The sequence below is a fragment of the Cherax quadricarinatus genome, chromosome 8 (assembly GCF_038502225.1).
Source record: "Cherax quadricarinatus isolate ZL_2023a chromosome 8, ASM3850222v1, whole genome shotgun sequence".
In the NCBI taxonomy this organism is placed as follows: domain Eukaryota; kingdom Metazoa; phylum Arthropoda; class Malacostraca; order Decapoda; family Parastacidae; genus Cherax; species Cherax quadricarinatus.
The window spans coordinates 28,184,392-28,199,381 of NC_091299.1; the positions used below are offsets into that span (position 1 = coordinate 28,184,392).

Consider the following 14,990-nt stretch of genomic DNA (forward strand, 5'->3'; position numbering starts at 1 on the left):
GGGAGGACACTGAGGGGAGTGAGGAGTGAGGACACTGAGGGGAGTGAGCAGTGAGGACACTGAGGGGAGTGAGGAGTGAGGACACTGAGGGGAGAGAGGAGTGAGGACACTGGGGGAATAAGGAGTGAGGACACTGGGGGAATAAGGAGTGAGGACACTGGGGGGAATAAGGAGTGAGGACACTGAGGGGAATAAGGAGTGAGGACACTGGGGGGAATAAGGAGTGAGGACACTGGGGGGAATAAGGAGTGAGGACACTGGGGGAATAAGGAGTGAGGACACTGGGGGAATAAGGAGTGAGGACACTGGGGGAATAAGGAGTGAGGACACTGGGGGAATAAGGAGTGAGGACACTGTGGGGAATAAGGAGTGAGGACACTGTGGGGAATAAGGAGTGAGGACACTGGGGGAATAAGGAGTGAGGACACTGGGGGAATAAGGAGTGAGGACACTGTGGGGAATAAGGAGTGAGGACACTGGGGGAATAAGGAGTGAGGACACTGGGGGAATAAGGAGTGAGGACACTGAGGGGAATAAGGAGTGAGGACACTGTGGGGAATAAGGAGTGAGGACACTGGGGGAATAGGGAGTGAGGACACTGGGGGAATAAGGAGTGAGGACACTGAGGGAATAAGGAGTGAGGACACTGGGGGAATAAGGAGTGAGGACACTGTGGGGAATAAGAAGTGAGGACACTGAGGGAATAAGGAGTGAGGACACTGGGGGAATAAGGAGTGAGGACACTGGGGGAATAAGGAGTGAGGACACTGGGGGAAATAAGGAGTGAGGACACTGAGGGGAATAAGGAGTGAGGACACTGGGGGAATAAGGAGCGAGGACACTGAGGGAATAAGGAGTGAGGACACTGGGGGAATAAGGAGTGAGGACACTGGGGGAATAAGGAGTGAGGACACTGGGGGAAATAAGGAGTGAGGACACTGAGGGGAATAAGGAGTGAGGACACTGAGGGGAATAAGGAGTGAGGACACTGGTGGGAATAAGGAGTGAGGACACTGGGGGAATAAGGAGTGAGGACACTGGTGGGAATAAGGAGTGAGGACACTGGGGGAATAAGGAGTGAGGACACTGGGGGGAATAAGGAGTGAGGACACTGGGGGAATAAGGAGTGAGGACACTGGGGGGAATAAGGAGTGAGGACACTGGTGGGAATAAGGAGTGAGGACACTGGGGGAATAAGGAGTGAGGACACTGAGGGGAATAAGGAGTGAGGACACTGGTGGGAATAAGGAGTGAGGACACTGGGGGAATAAGGAGTGAGGACACTGGTGGGAATAAGGAGTGAGGACACTGGGGGAATAAGGAGTGAGGACACTGGGGGGAATAAGGAGTGAGGACACTGGGGGAATAAGGAGTGAGGACACTGGGGGGAATAAGGAGTGAGGACACTGGGGGAATAAGGAGTGAGGACACTGGGGGAATAAGGAGTGAGGACACTGGGGGAATAAGGAGTGAGGACACTGGGGGAATAAGGAGTGAGGACACTGGGGGAATAAGGAGTGAGGACACTGAGGGAATAAGGAGTGAGGACACTGAGGGAATAAGGAGTGAGGACACTGGGGGGAATAAGGAGTGAGGACACTGGGGGAATAAGGAGTGAGGACACTGAGGGAATAAGGAGTGAGGACACTGAGGGAATAAGGAGTGAGGACACTGAGGGAATAAGGAGTGAGGACACTGAGGGAATAAGGAGTGAGGACACTGGGGGGAATAAGGAGTGAGGACACTGGGGGAATAAGGAGTGAGGACACTGAGGGAATAAGGAGTGAGGACACTGAGGGAATAAGGAGTGAGGACACTGGGGGGAATAAGGAGTGAGGACACTGGGGGAATAAGGAGTGAGGACACTGAGGGAATAAGGAGTGAGGACACTGGGGGGAATAAGGAGTGAGGACACTGGGGGAATAAGGAGTGAGGACACTGAGGGAATAAGGAGTGAGGACACTGAGGGAATAAGGAGTGAGGACACTGGGGGGAATAAGGAGTGAGGACACTGGGGGAATAAGGAGTGAGGACACTGGGGGAATAAGGAGTGAGGACACTGAGGGAATAAGGAGTGAGGACACTGAGGGAATAAGGAGTGAGGACACTGGGGGGAATAAGGAGTGAGGACACTGGGGGAATAAGGAGTGAGGACACTGGGGGAATAAGGAGTGAGGACACTGGGGGAATAAGGAGTGAGGACACTGAGGGAATAAATGAAGAACAACTGGGAGAAATAATTTTTATGTTAAAAAACAATAAGAAATAATTGCAATAAGGTGTACAACAAACAACAAAAATCAAGAAGAGCAACAAACAATAAAGAAGAGGAACAAGAAGAAGAACAACAACAACAACAACAACTCCACCACATACAACATATATTTTGAACAACTGATTTTCTGATGGTTGGATCAGTTCCTAGAATATAACCTTAACTAACTCAGTCACAATGTTGAGAAAGATACGTCCTGTGGGAATGGTGAATGAAAAAAGTAGGGAAGAGGGAAAAGGTGAGACAGGAATAGATTGAGATATAATCCATATTCTTCACTCTTACTCCGGGTGTTTATACTTGTGGATGATTCACCAAGTATCTCACGAACCTTAACAAATATACATACCTGTATACAGCGATACACGCACATACACACGCACGAGTGCCCGCACATACGCACAAGTGTGTGTGTGCAAATACACAGGAATTATCACACACAGTTTGGGAAGTGATGTAGTGGTGGCAGGATCCATACATAGCTTTAAGAAGAGGTATGATAAAGCTCTTGGATCAGGAAGAGTGACCTAGTAGCGACCAGTGAAGAGGCGGGGCCAGGAGCTGTAAATCGACCCCTGCAACCACAACTAGGTGAGTACAGTTAGGTGAGTACAGTTAGGTGAGTACAGTTAGGTGAGTACAGTTATGTGAGTACATACAGGAAGTAGGAGAGGCGGGACACACTTGATCATATTTAGCTTCAATCACGACGAAATGAACCAGGAAAATAGATACCCTGGCGGTGGAACCGAGACATGGAGGGAGAATTTCCTGGCTTCTGCAATGATGAAATTCCTGGACGAATATATCAAGGAGTCCCGAAGAACGATAGGATATTTCGTCTCAGTAAGATAGGATTTTCCCTCTCAGTAAGATAGGATATTCCCTCTCAGTGATTAGGATACGGGTGGTCTCCCTCAGTGAACAGAACACGTGGATAAAGGATACAAAATTCTTGTTTATCAGGGAATAGGACAAGAATACACTCTCCTAGGACATGTGGCCCGTGGCCTGGTGGCTAATGCTCTCGCTTCACATGGCGAGGGTTTCAGTTCGATTCCCGGCGACGGTAGAAAAATTGGGCGTGTTTCTTTATACCGGTTGTTTGTGTTCCCCATCAGTATAATAGGTACCTGGGTGTTAGTCGACTGGTGTGGATCGCATCCCGGGACAAAACTGACCTAATTTACCCGAAATGCTCAGTATAACAAGCAGCTTTCTGTATAGTAGTGTCACTGATGTCAGCTATGGTCTGTATACCTTGTACATGTACAGGTAGTAGATGAAGATATTATTATATTATAGTAATTGACGTAAGGGTATATTCTCTCTCTATGAATAGGACAAATATATTTACATTCAGTACATAGGACAAGAATAGTCTATCAGATTAGGTTAGATTAGGTTAGGTTAGGTTAGATTAGGTTAGGTTAGGTTAGGTTAGGTTAGGTTAGGTTAGGTTAGATTAGGTTAGGTTAGGTTAGGTTAGGTTAGGTTAGGTTAGATTAGGTTAGGTTAGGTTAGATTAGGTTAAGTAGGTTAGGTTAGGTTAGATTAGATTAGGTTAGGTTAGATTAGGTTAGGTTAGGTTAGATTAGGTTTGGTTAGGTTAGGTTACGTTACGTTAGGGAAGGTTAGGTTAGGTTAGGTTAGGTTAGGTTAGGTTAGGTTAGGTTAGATTAGGTTAGGTTACGTTACGTTACGTTACGTTAGGGAAGGTTAGGTTAGGTTAGGTTAGGTTAGGTTAGGTTAGATTAGGTTAGGTTACGTTACGTTACGTTACGTTAGGGAAGGTTAGGTTGGGTTAATCGGGAAACAGGACAAGTGTTTCCTGAGGTGCCCAGAATAGGAGAAGAGAAGAATAAGATGCTGGGAATTACCAACAGATTTCAGACTGTCGTCATAAAGTAACCTGACAAGTTTTTATCCAAACTGTTTCCCGTCGGCTGGACTGTGTTGTTTCCCGTCGGCTGGACTGTGTTGTTTCCCGTCGGCTGGACTGTGTTGTTTCCCGTCGGCTGGACTGTGTTGTTTCCCGTCGGCTGAACTGTGTTGTTTCCCGTCGGCTGGACTGTGCTTTTTCCCGTACTTCCTGCAGGAGGTTCAGTGGGACAGAGAAATGGTAGGAAAATCAGTAAACGAGATGATGGAATATGTGGCAACAAAGTGCAAGGAGGCAGAGGAAAGTTTTGTTCCCTGGGAAACAGAAATAATAGGAAGACCAAAACGAGTCCTTGGTTTACCTGAAGGTGTAGGGAGGCAAAAACTAAGTGCAACAGAGAATGGAAAAGGTACAGGAGGCATAGGACCCAGAAAAACAAGGAGATTAGTAGAAGAGCCAGAAACGAGTATGCACAGATAAGGAGGGGAGGCCCAGCGACAGTATGAAAACGACATAGCATCAGAAAGTCAAATCTGACCCGAAACTGCTGTATAGCTACATTAGGAGGAAGACAACAGTCAAGGACCAGGTGATAAGGCTGAGGAAAGAAGGTGGAGAACTCACAAGAAACGATCAAGAGGTATGTGAGGAGCTCAACACGAGATTTAAGGAAGTATTTACAGTAGAGACAGGAAGGACTCTGGGGGGACAGACCAGATGGGGACACCAACAAGGAATACACCAACAAGTGTTGGACGACATACATACAGATGAGGAGGAGGTGAAGAAACTGCTAAGGGACATCGATACCTCAAAGGCAATGGGACCGGACAACATCTCTCCATGGGTCCTTAGAGAGGGAGCAGATATGTTGTGCGTACCACTTACACAATCTTCAACACATCCCTGGAAACTGGGCAACTACCTGAGGTATGGAAGACGGCAAATGTAGTTCCCATTTTCAAAAAAGGAGACAGAAAAGAGGCACTAAACTATAGACCTGTGTCATTGACGTGTATAGTATGCAAAATTATGGAGAAGATTATCAGGAGGAGAGTGGTGGAGCACCTGGAACGGAACAGGAGTATAAATGCCAACCAGCACGGATTCACGGAAGGCAAATCCTGTGTCACAAACCTTCTGGAGTTTTATGATAAAATAACAGAAGTAAGACAAGAGAGAGATGGGTTGATTGCATCTTCTTGGACTGCAAGAAGGCCTTTGACACAGTTCCTCACAAGAGATTAGTGCAGAAGCTAGAGCATCAGGCGCATATAACAGGAAGGGCACTGCAATGGATCAGAGAATACCTGACATGGAGGCAACAACGAGTCATGGTACGTAATGATGTATCACAGTGGGCACCTGTGACGAGCGGGGTCCCACAGGGGTCGGTCCTAGGACCAGTGCTATTTTGGTATATGTGAACGACATGACGGAAGGGTTAGACTCAGAAGTGTCCCTGTTTGCAGATGATGTGAAGTTAATGAGGAGAATTAAATCTGATGAGGACCAGGCAGGACTTCAAAGAGACCTGGACAGACTGGACACCTGGTCCAGCAAATGGCTTCTCGAATTTAATCCTGCCAAATGCAAAGTCATGAAGATAGGGGAAGGGCACAGAAGACCACAGACAGAGTATAGGCTAGGTGGCCAAAGACTGCAAACCTCACTCAAGGAGAAAGATCTTGGGGTGAGTATAACACCGAGCATGTCTCCGGAAGCACATCAATCAGATAACTGCTGCAGCATTGGGCGCCTGGCAAACCTGAGAACAGCATTCCGATACCTTAGTAAGGAATCATTCAAGACACTGTACACCGTGTATGTCAGGCCCATACTGGAGTATGCAGCACCTGTTTGGAACCCGCACTTGATAAAGCACGTCAAGAAACTAGAGAAAGTACAAAGGTTTGCAACAAGGTTAGTTGTTCCAGAGCTAAGGGGAATGTCCTATGAAGAAAGATTAAGGGAAATCGGCCTGACGACACTGGAGGACAGGAGGGTCAGGGGAGACATGATAACGACATATAAAATACTGCGTGGAATAGACAAGGTGGACAAGGACAGGATGTTCCAGGGAGGGGACACAGAAACAAGAGGCCACAATTGGAAGTTGAAGACACAAATGAGTCAGAGAGATAGTAGGAAGTATTTCTTCAGTCATAGAGTTGTAAGGCAGTGGAATAGCCTAGAAAATGAGAAAATGACGTAGTGGAGGCAGGAACCATACACAGTTTTAAGACGAGGTTTGATAAAGCTCATGGAGCGGGGAGAGAGAGGGCCTAGTAGCAACCGGTGAAGAGGCGGGGCCAGGAGCTAGGACTCGACCCTGCAACCACAAATAGGTGAGTACAAATAGGTGAGTACACACACACACACACACACACACACACACACACACACACAATACGGATATTCCAACACAATAAACACAACATACAGGTTCCTTCAGTGACGTAAATGAGAGCTTATCTGTACCCTCCCACCTGTGTCACCCTCTATCCCTCTCTCTCTCCCTCCCTCTCTCTCTCTCTCTCTCTCTCTCTCTCTCTCTCTCTCTCTCTCTCTCTCCCTCCCCCACTCTCTCTCTCCCTCCCTCTCTCTCTCTCTCTCTCTCTCTCTCTCTCCCTCCCTCCCTCCCTCCCTCCCTCTCTCTCTCTCTCTCTCTCTCTCTGTCTCTCTCTCTCTCTCTCTCTCTGCTCTCTCTCTCTCTCTCTCTCTCTCTGTCTCTCTCCCTCTCTCTCTTTCTCTAACTAGTTAAGTGACTAATGTCAGTGATTAGACTTCCACAATGTAACCAATGACTGACTCATTAAACTGACGACTGACTGTCTATCGACCTGGCTGGCTAACCATTCAATTTATTGGGTAATTAACTATTTGTCTGTTTTACCAATCAGTAGACTGCTTGTGGAAGGTGTGTTAGTTAAATAAAAGAGTGAATAATAATTTCTTCTGCCTCGGAAGCTCTCTTGGTTAAAAGCTCATTTCTAGCTTCTTCCGTCTCTAATTATATATATATATATATATATATGTTTCTATAAGTACAAGGTATACAGACCATAGAAAGCCCCTTGTTATGCAGAGCATTTCAGGCAAATTAGGTCAGTTTTGTCCCAGATACCCATTTTACTGATGGGTGAACATAGACAGCCGCTGTAAGGAAACACATTCAGTGTTTCTACCCTCGCTGGGAATCGAAACCGGACCCTCGCCGTGTGAAGCGAGAGTTTTAGCCACCAGGCCACGGTGGCTAACTACTTATATCACTGACTTTCTTAAATTATCTTTGTCTACTTATAACTACAGTTATTACTCAATATTATTATTATTATTATTATTATTATTATTATTATTATTATTATTATTATTATTATTATTAGGTATTTTCGTCTACCGTCAAACAAGTGACGGCTGGATTACTTTCAATGTTGTTCACTGTCAAAAGCAACATTCTATTCACAAACCCTATCCAGATATCACTGTAATTGCAACATTTGAAACAATGGGTTAATACCCTGAATTGCAGCTTAGTGGTTAATGGTTCAGCTCACAACGAAAAGAAAAAAATGATTCACGCTTTGAGGCGTATAGTTGGTTCTTTAACACCTGGTGTTCCTGTTAAACCAACAGTGAACGGATACAGAGGTGTAAGTAGACTATTGTGGAGGGATATCGTGGGTGTTAGTCGACTGTTGTGTGGGATATGGTGAGTGTTAATCGAATGTGGTGGGGGATATTGTGGGTGTTAGTCGACTGTCGTGAGGGATATCGTGGGTGTTAGTCTCCTATTGTGGGGGATATCGTCAATTTTAGTCTACTGTTCTGGGGGATATCGTGGGTGTTAGTCTACTATTGTGGGGGATATCGTCGGTGTTAGTCTACTGTTGTGGGGGATATCGTGTATGCTAGTATACTTATGGGAAATATCGTGGATGTTAGTAGACTGTTGTGGAGGATAATCGTGGGTGTTAGTCAACTGTTGTGGGGGATATCAAGGGTGTTACTCGACTGTTGTGGGGGATATCGTGATTGTAAGTAGATTGTTGTGGGGGATATCGTGGGTGGAGGATACAGTGTATGGTAGTCGACTGTTGTGGAGTCACATCCTAGGTGAAGTGCTTCTAACGTCTCTAAGTAAAAACCGGAATTACCTCAAAGTTTTGTTCACAGAGCCGTGACGGCCACGGGATGCGACCTTCACAATACTGTAAGGATATGTAAAGCTGTTTTGTTCATCACGATCTTCGTCAGATCTTCTGGCGTCCCCCCCACATATAAATAACAAAAAAAGGCACAATACCGTGACTGGAATGATACACAGATAACCCGTGACTTTGTAAATGGTCCAAGTCGGACCGAAACGTCGTCGTAAGCTCCTCTCTTCTATGTGCGGGTTATTTGTGTATCCCCCATATGGTGTGTTGCATACTCCAGCTGGCTGTGTCAGAGGACTCTTCTTCCTGGAGAGGTCTCTGATGGTAGATGTGGCCATGACAGCTACGTAGCTGTTAATTATCAAGAGAAGGAAGAAGAATCAAGACTCTGGCTCAAGAAATCGTAGAAGAGGAAGAGGTTATAATGATAGCCATAATTTTTAAAGGGGTGGAAGTGTAAGCCAGTGGAAGGCCTCGGTCAGATAACCAAAAGCTCCAGCTGTGGATCATCATATGACTAAGACCCGCGTCAGGAAACACTTGTTCTGTTTCCTGACAATTATTACAAACCATCACAAAGTCGTAATAACACGATAGCAGCCTGGCTACAAGCCATGTTTATTCCCAGCCCGGGCACACCAGTGAGCCTCAAGTATTGTCTCAAGCTATTTCATTCTCCTCCTCTATGTTCTGACCTCACAAACGATTTTTATATTTTTGCATCACGCAAAAACAAGCGGAGGTATATACAGCGATAGATCGCAGTTAGCAGGATTCGAAGCCACGTTAGGGGGAGTGGCAAGGTTCCCCAGGTGACGCTCTAGATCACTCGGCCACAGATGCCTCAAAAGCTAGGCGGCCTGGTTACAAGCCATGTTTCTCCCCAGCCCGGGCACACCCCCGCTCCGTAATCAAGAACCTGGGATTCCCGCTAGAAGAGTTGCTAACAGAGTTGAATATACCCTTAGCTATGCCGCTGAAATCTTCTATGGAGTAGGAAGTGAAGTGTTACATGAACCCTGCCTTAGTTACATTACACCAGCGTTTAAAATTTGAAGCCGATTGGATGAAGCGTTCTTTGGATATAAACAAAACCTTGGAGGTAGGAAAGGGATGTTCAGGCAACAGTTAAAAAAGCACATCTTCGGGGATACTTAATTAAAGCATCGTCCAGCAAAACTGTTCTAGTCTGTACCATTATAAATGTCGTCTAGTCATGCCATATAATCTCGTATTGAAATAAACACTGGTCAACTTATTTAAGTTCGTACCGTAATAAATATCTCAGGGGAGAGAGAGAACATCAGCGGGAGTCTTGATTGATATGCTAAACTTGTTTAAAAACTTGTTAAGTACTGAAAGGTTTTAACTCCGAGACTGCGATGTGGACTGAATGATGGGGAGGAGACGGGAAGAGATGGTGGTGGAGGAAAGAAAGGCTCAACTCAAGGATTAATGAGAGAAGGGAAGGTGGGAGAGACACGGTGAATATAGCCGACAGGGAGGGCAAGGAGATATGAAGAAGAATAGAATAAAAACAGAAGGGATGGAAGCTAACAGTAAACAAGAAGAGAGAAGACAGATATTAAGTCAAGGAAGAGAGCCAGAGAAGAACAGGTAAACAAGCAACAGAAGTTATCTCATAATCTACACTAAAGAGTTAATTTACAATATTTAAAAATTATGTGCAGACCCGCAAAAACACATTCCGTCCTAGTTCGTGCAACACATCACTCACACACCACAACTGCTGTCGTTTAAAAGATAACTTGCAAAGATTCCAATATTGTTTACAAATGCGAGACCTCTAGATATGTAGACAACACAAACATGATGAACTCACAACTCAGTGCACTCACACAGCGCACTGAGATAAAGTAGCAGAGTACATTGAAGAATGTGAGAATGTTGCAATCCTTTAAAGGTAAGAGGCGACTTCCTTATAGAGTCAAATAAGACCCAACACTGTTCTTACACTTTCGTTGTCTTTCCTAACCTCAGCTATACCCTTCACACACACACATTATATATATATATATATATATATATATATATATATATATATATATATATATATATATATATATATATATATATATATATATATATATATTAAACAAGTTATATTGAGACAACGTTTGCCTCTGTGTAGAGCTTTATCTAGTCATGGCTTAATACAGCTCTTCTTCTGGTTCTTTCTAACTCCTTAAAGTTTGTCTAGAAAACAAAATTCTGTAAAACACTTTCTCTCCTCGAAGTTTCGTTTGGTTTACTTATTCGTCCGCGCTTCACTCTGCTCCACAAACACTTAAAAAAAACTAATCTGTCCTGCCCTCTGCAGGGCTGGACCTTTCAAGACAGATGTCTGCTATTTTAAATCCTCCTACCCAAACCCCAACCAAAATCCATCTTCCCCACCTCACCATTGCAACGGATCGAGCAGGCACTAAACCACTGCCTCCCGCTCCTCACCACGTCATGAACTGCAAATATCAACAGAGCAAATTACGTCACCTAACTAGCAACAAGAGGTCGCTAGGCTGGGCCTTCCCTCTTCCTTCAGACATCCTCCTCCAATACTTCCCTTCCACGATCCCCACACCTCCTCCTCCTCACCTTCCACGATCCCGACACCTCCTCCTCCTCACCTTCCACGATCCCGACACCTCCTCCTCCTCACCTTCCACCATCCCCACACCCCCTCCTCCTCACCTTCCACGATCCCCACACCTCCTCCTCCTCCCCCTCCTCACCTTCCACGATCCCCACACCTCCTCCTCCTCCTCCTCCTCCTCACCTTCCACGATCCCCACACCTCCTCCTCCTCACCTTCCACGATCCCCACACCTCCTCCCCCTCACCTTCCACGATCACCACACCTCCCCTCACCTTCCACGATCCCCACACCTCCTCCTCCTCACCTTCCACGATCCCCACACCTCCCCTCACCTACCACGATCACCACACCTCCTCCTCCTCATCTTCCCATGATCCCCACACCTCCTCCACCTTCCACGATCCCCACACCTCCTCCTCACCTTCCACGATCCCCACCACCTCCTCCTCCTCCTCCACCTTGATCCCCACACCTCCTCCTCCTCACCTTCCACGATCCCCACACCTCCTCCTCACCTTCCACGATCCCCACACCTCCTCCTCCTCACCTTCCACGATCCCCACACCTCCTCCTCACCTTCCACGATCCCCACACCTCCTCCTCACCTTCCACGATCCCCACACCTCCACCTTCCACGATCCCCACCACCTCCTCCTTCACCTTCCCAGATCCCCACCACCTCCTCCTCACCTTCCACGATCCCACACCTCCTTCTCACCTTCCACGATCCCCCACACCTCCTCCTCACCTTCCACGATCCCCCACCACCTCCTCCTTCTCACCTTCCACGATCCCCACACCTCCTTCTCACCTTCCACGATCCCCACCTCCTCCTCTTCCTCACCTTCCGATCCCCACCTCCTCCTCACCTTCCAGATCCCCTCACCTCCTCACCTTCCACGATCCCCACACCTCCTCCTCACCTTCCACGATCCCCACACCTCCTCCTCACCTTCCACGATCCCCACACCTCCTCCTCACCTTCCACGATCCCCACACCTCCTCACCTTCCACGATCCCCACACCTCCTCCTTCTCACCTTCCACGATCCCCACACCTCCTCCTCACCTTCCACGATCCCCACACCTCCTCCTCCTCACCTTCCACGATCCCCACACCTCCTCCTCACCTTCCACGATCCCACACCTCCTCCTCACCTTCCACGATCCCCACACCTCCTCACCTTCCACGATCCCCACACCTCCTCCTCCTCACCTTCCACGAACCCCACACCTCCTCCTCATCCTCCTCACCTTCCACGATCCCCACACCTCCTCCTCATCCTCCTCATCTTCCACGATCCCCACACCTCCTCCTCCTCCTCCTCACCTTCCACGATCCCCACACCTCCTCCTCCTCACCTTCCACCATCCCCACACCTCATCCTCACCTTCCACCACCCCACCACCTTCCCCTCCCTCCCTCCTCACCTCCATTGCACCTCCTCCTCCTCACCTTCCCGTCCCACACCTCCTCCTCCTCACCTTCCCCACCTTCCACCATACCCACCACCTCCTCCTCCTCACAGTCCACCATCCCCACACCTCCCCCTCCTCACAGTCCTCCATCCCCACACCTCCTCCTCCTCACATTCCACCATCCTTACAACTCCTCCTCCTCACCTTCCACCATCCCCACACCTCCTCCTCCTCACATTCCACCATCCCCACACCTCCTCCTCCTCACATTCCGCCATCCCCACACCTCCTCCTCACATTCCACCATCCCCACACCTCCTCCTCACCTTCCACCATCCCCACACCTCCTCCTCCTCACATTCCGCCATCCCCACACCTCCTTCTCACATTCCACCATCCCCACACCTCCTCCTCCTCACCTGCCACCTTCCCCACACCTCCTCCTCACCTTCCACCATCCCCACACCTCCTCCTCCTCACCTTCCACCATCCCCACACCTCCTCCTCCTCACCTTCCACCATCCCCACACCTCCTCCTCCTCACCTTCCACGATCCCCACACCTCCTCCTCCTCACCTTCCACGATCCCCACACCTCCTCCTCCTCACCTTCCACCATCCCCATCATCCTCCTCTTTACCTTCCACGATCCCCTACACCTCCTCCTCCTCACATTCCTCCATCCCCACCTCCTCCTTCTCATTCATTCATCCACCATCCCCACCTCCTCCTCCTCCATTCCACCTTCCACCTCCCCACACCTCCTCCTCCTCACATTCCACCATCCCCACACCTCCTCCTCCTCACATTCCTCCATCCCCACACCTCCTCCTCCTCACATTCCACCATCCCCACACCTCCTCCTCCTCACCTTCCACCATCCCCACACCTCCTCCTCCTCACATTCCACCATCCCCACACCTCATCCCTCCACATTCCGCCATCCCCACACCTCCTCCTCACATTCCACCATCCCCACACCTCCTCCTCACCTTCCACCATCCCACCTCCTCCTCCTCTCACATTCCGCCATCCCCACACCTCCTCCTCACCTTCCACCATCCCCACACCTCCTCCTCCTCACCTTCCACCATCCCCACACCTCCTCACCTTCCACCATCCCCACACCTCCTCCTCACCTTCCACCATCCCCACACCTCCTCCTCCTCACCTTCCACCTTCCCCACACCTCCTCCTCACCTTCCACCATCCCCACACCTCCTCCTCACATTCCACCTTCCCCACACCTCCTCCTCCTCACCTTCCACCATCCCCACACCTCCTCCTCCTCACCTTCCCCTTGAGATTCTTACCAGAAAGTGAAGACAAGAAAATAATGGCATCATCAAAATCTTAATTTAAAATATAAATGAATTTCTTTGTTGTCGGAAGTACAGAATATTGCTGTAAGACCAAGGTCTCCGGTCACTACTTAGCTAGTTACTCAGTGGTGCTATCTTACTGCTAACTTATGAATGATGTTATCTTACTGCTAACTTATGAATGGTGCTATCTTACTGCTAACTTATGAATGGTGCTATCTTACTGCTAACTTATGAATGGTGCTATCTTACTGCTAACTTATGAATGGTGCTATCTTACTGCTAACTTATGAATGGTGCTATCTTACTGCTAACTTATGAATGATGTTATCTTACTGCTAACTTATGAATGATGTTATCTTACTGCTAACTTATGAATGGTGTTATCTTACTGTTAAGTTATGAATGGTGTTATCTTACTGCTAACTTATGATTGGTGTTATCTTACTGCTAACTTATGAATGGTGTCATCTTACTGCTAACTTATGAATGGTGTTATCTTACTGCTAACTTATGAATGGTGTTATCTTACTGCTAACTTATGAATGGTGTTATCTTACTGCTAACTTATGAATGATGTTATCTTACTGCTAACTTATGAATAGTGTTATCTTACTGCTAACTTATGAATGATGTTATCTTACTGCTAACTTATGAATGGTGTTATCTTACTGCTAACTTATGAATGGTGTTATCTTACTGCTAACTTATGAATAGTGTTATCTTACTGCTAACTTATGAATGATGTTATCTTACTGCTAACTTATGAATAGTGTTATCTTACTGCTAACTTATGAATGGTGTTATCTTACTGCTAACTTATGAATGGTGCTATCTTACTGCTAACTTATGAATGGTGCTATCTTACTGCTAACTTATGAATGGTGCTATCTTACTGCTAACTTATGAATGGTGCTATCTTACTGCTAACTTATGAATGGTGCTATCTTACTGCTAACTTATGAATGGTGTTATTTTATTGCTAAGTTATAAGAGGTATTATTGCTAACTTATAAGTACTGATATCCTTATTAAATCATTATGTCATTTCACTAACGTATAAATAAAGTTACTTCGTTTTGAGCTCAGCGGAAAGTTGATATGTATATTTTCCAATATATTTTTTGTACAATAAAGACAGGTCTATTTAGGATCAAAGGAAAAAAAGCTCTTTTTAGTAACCAAATGCTGGAAAACTAATGCAACCGAACCGAGATTGAAAGTTAATTTATTTTTATTATTTTTTTTAAATAAAACCAATATGTGATTGTTTCCGTAGCACAACCCATTCATTATTGTGAAATTTGCATAATAACA

At 46.9% G+C, this 14,990-nt stretch overlaps 1 protein-coding gene across 5 annotated transcripts in view; it reads left to right on the forward strand.

Annotated features, from left to right (window-relative positions):
* Positions 1-14,990, forward strand: part of LOC128685438 (uncharacterized) — a 447,019-nt gene that overhangs the window by 414,813 nt on the left and 17,216 nt on the right. The window lies entirely within an intron of this gene.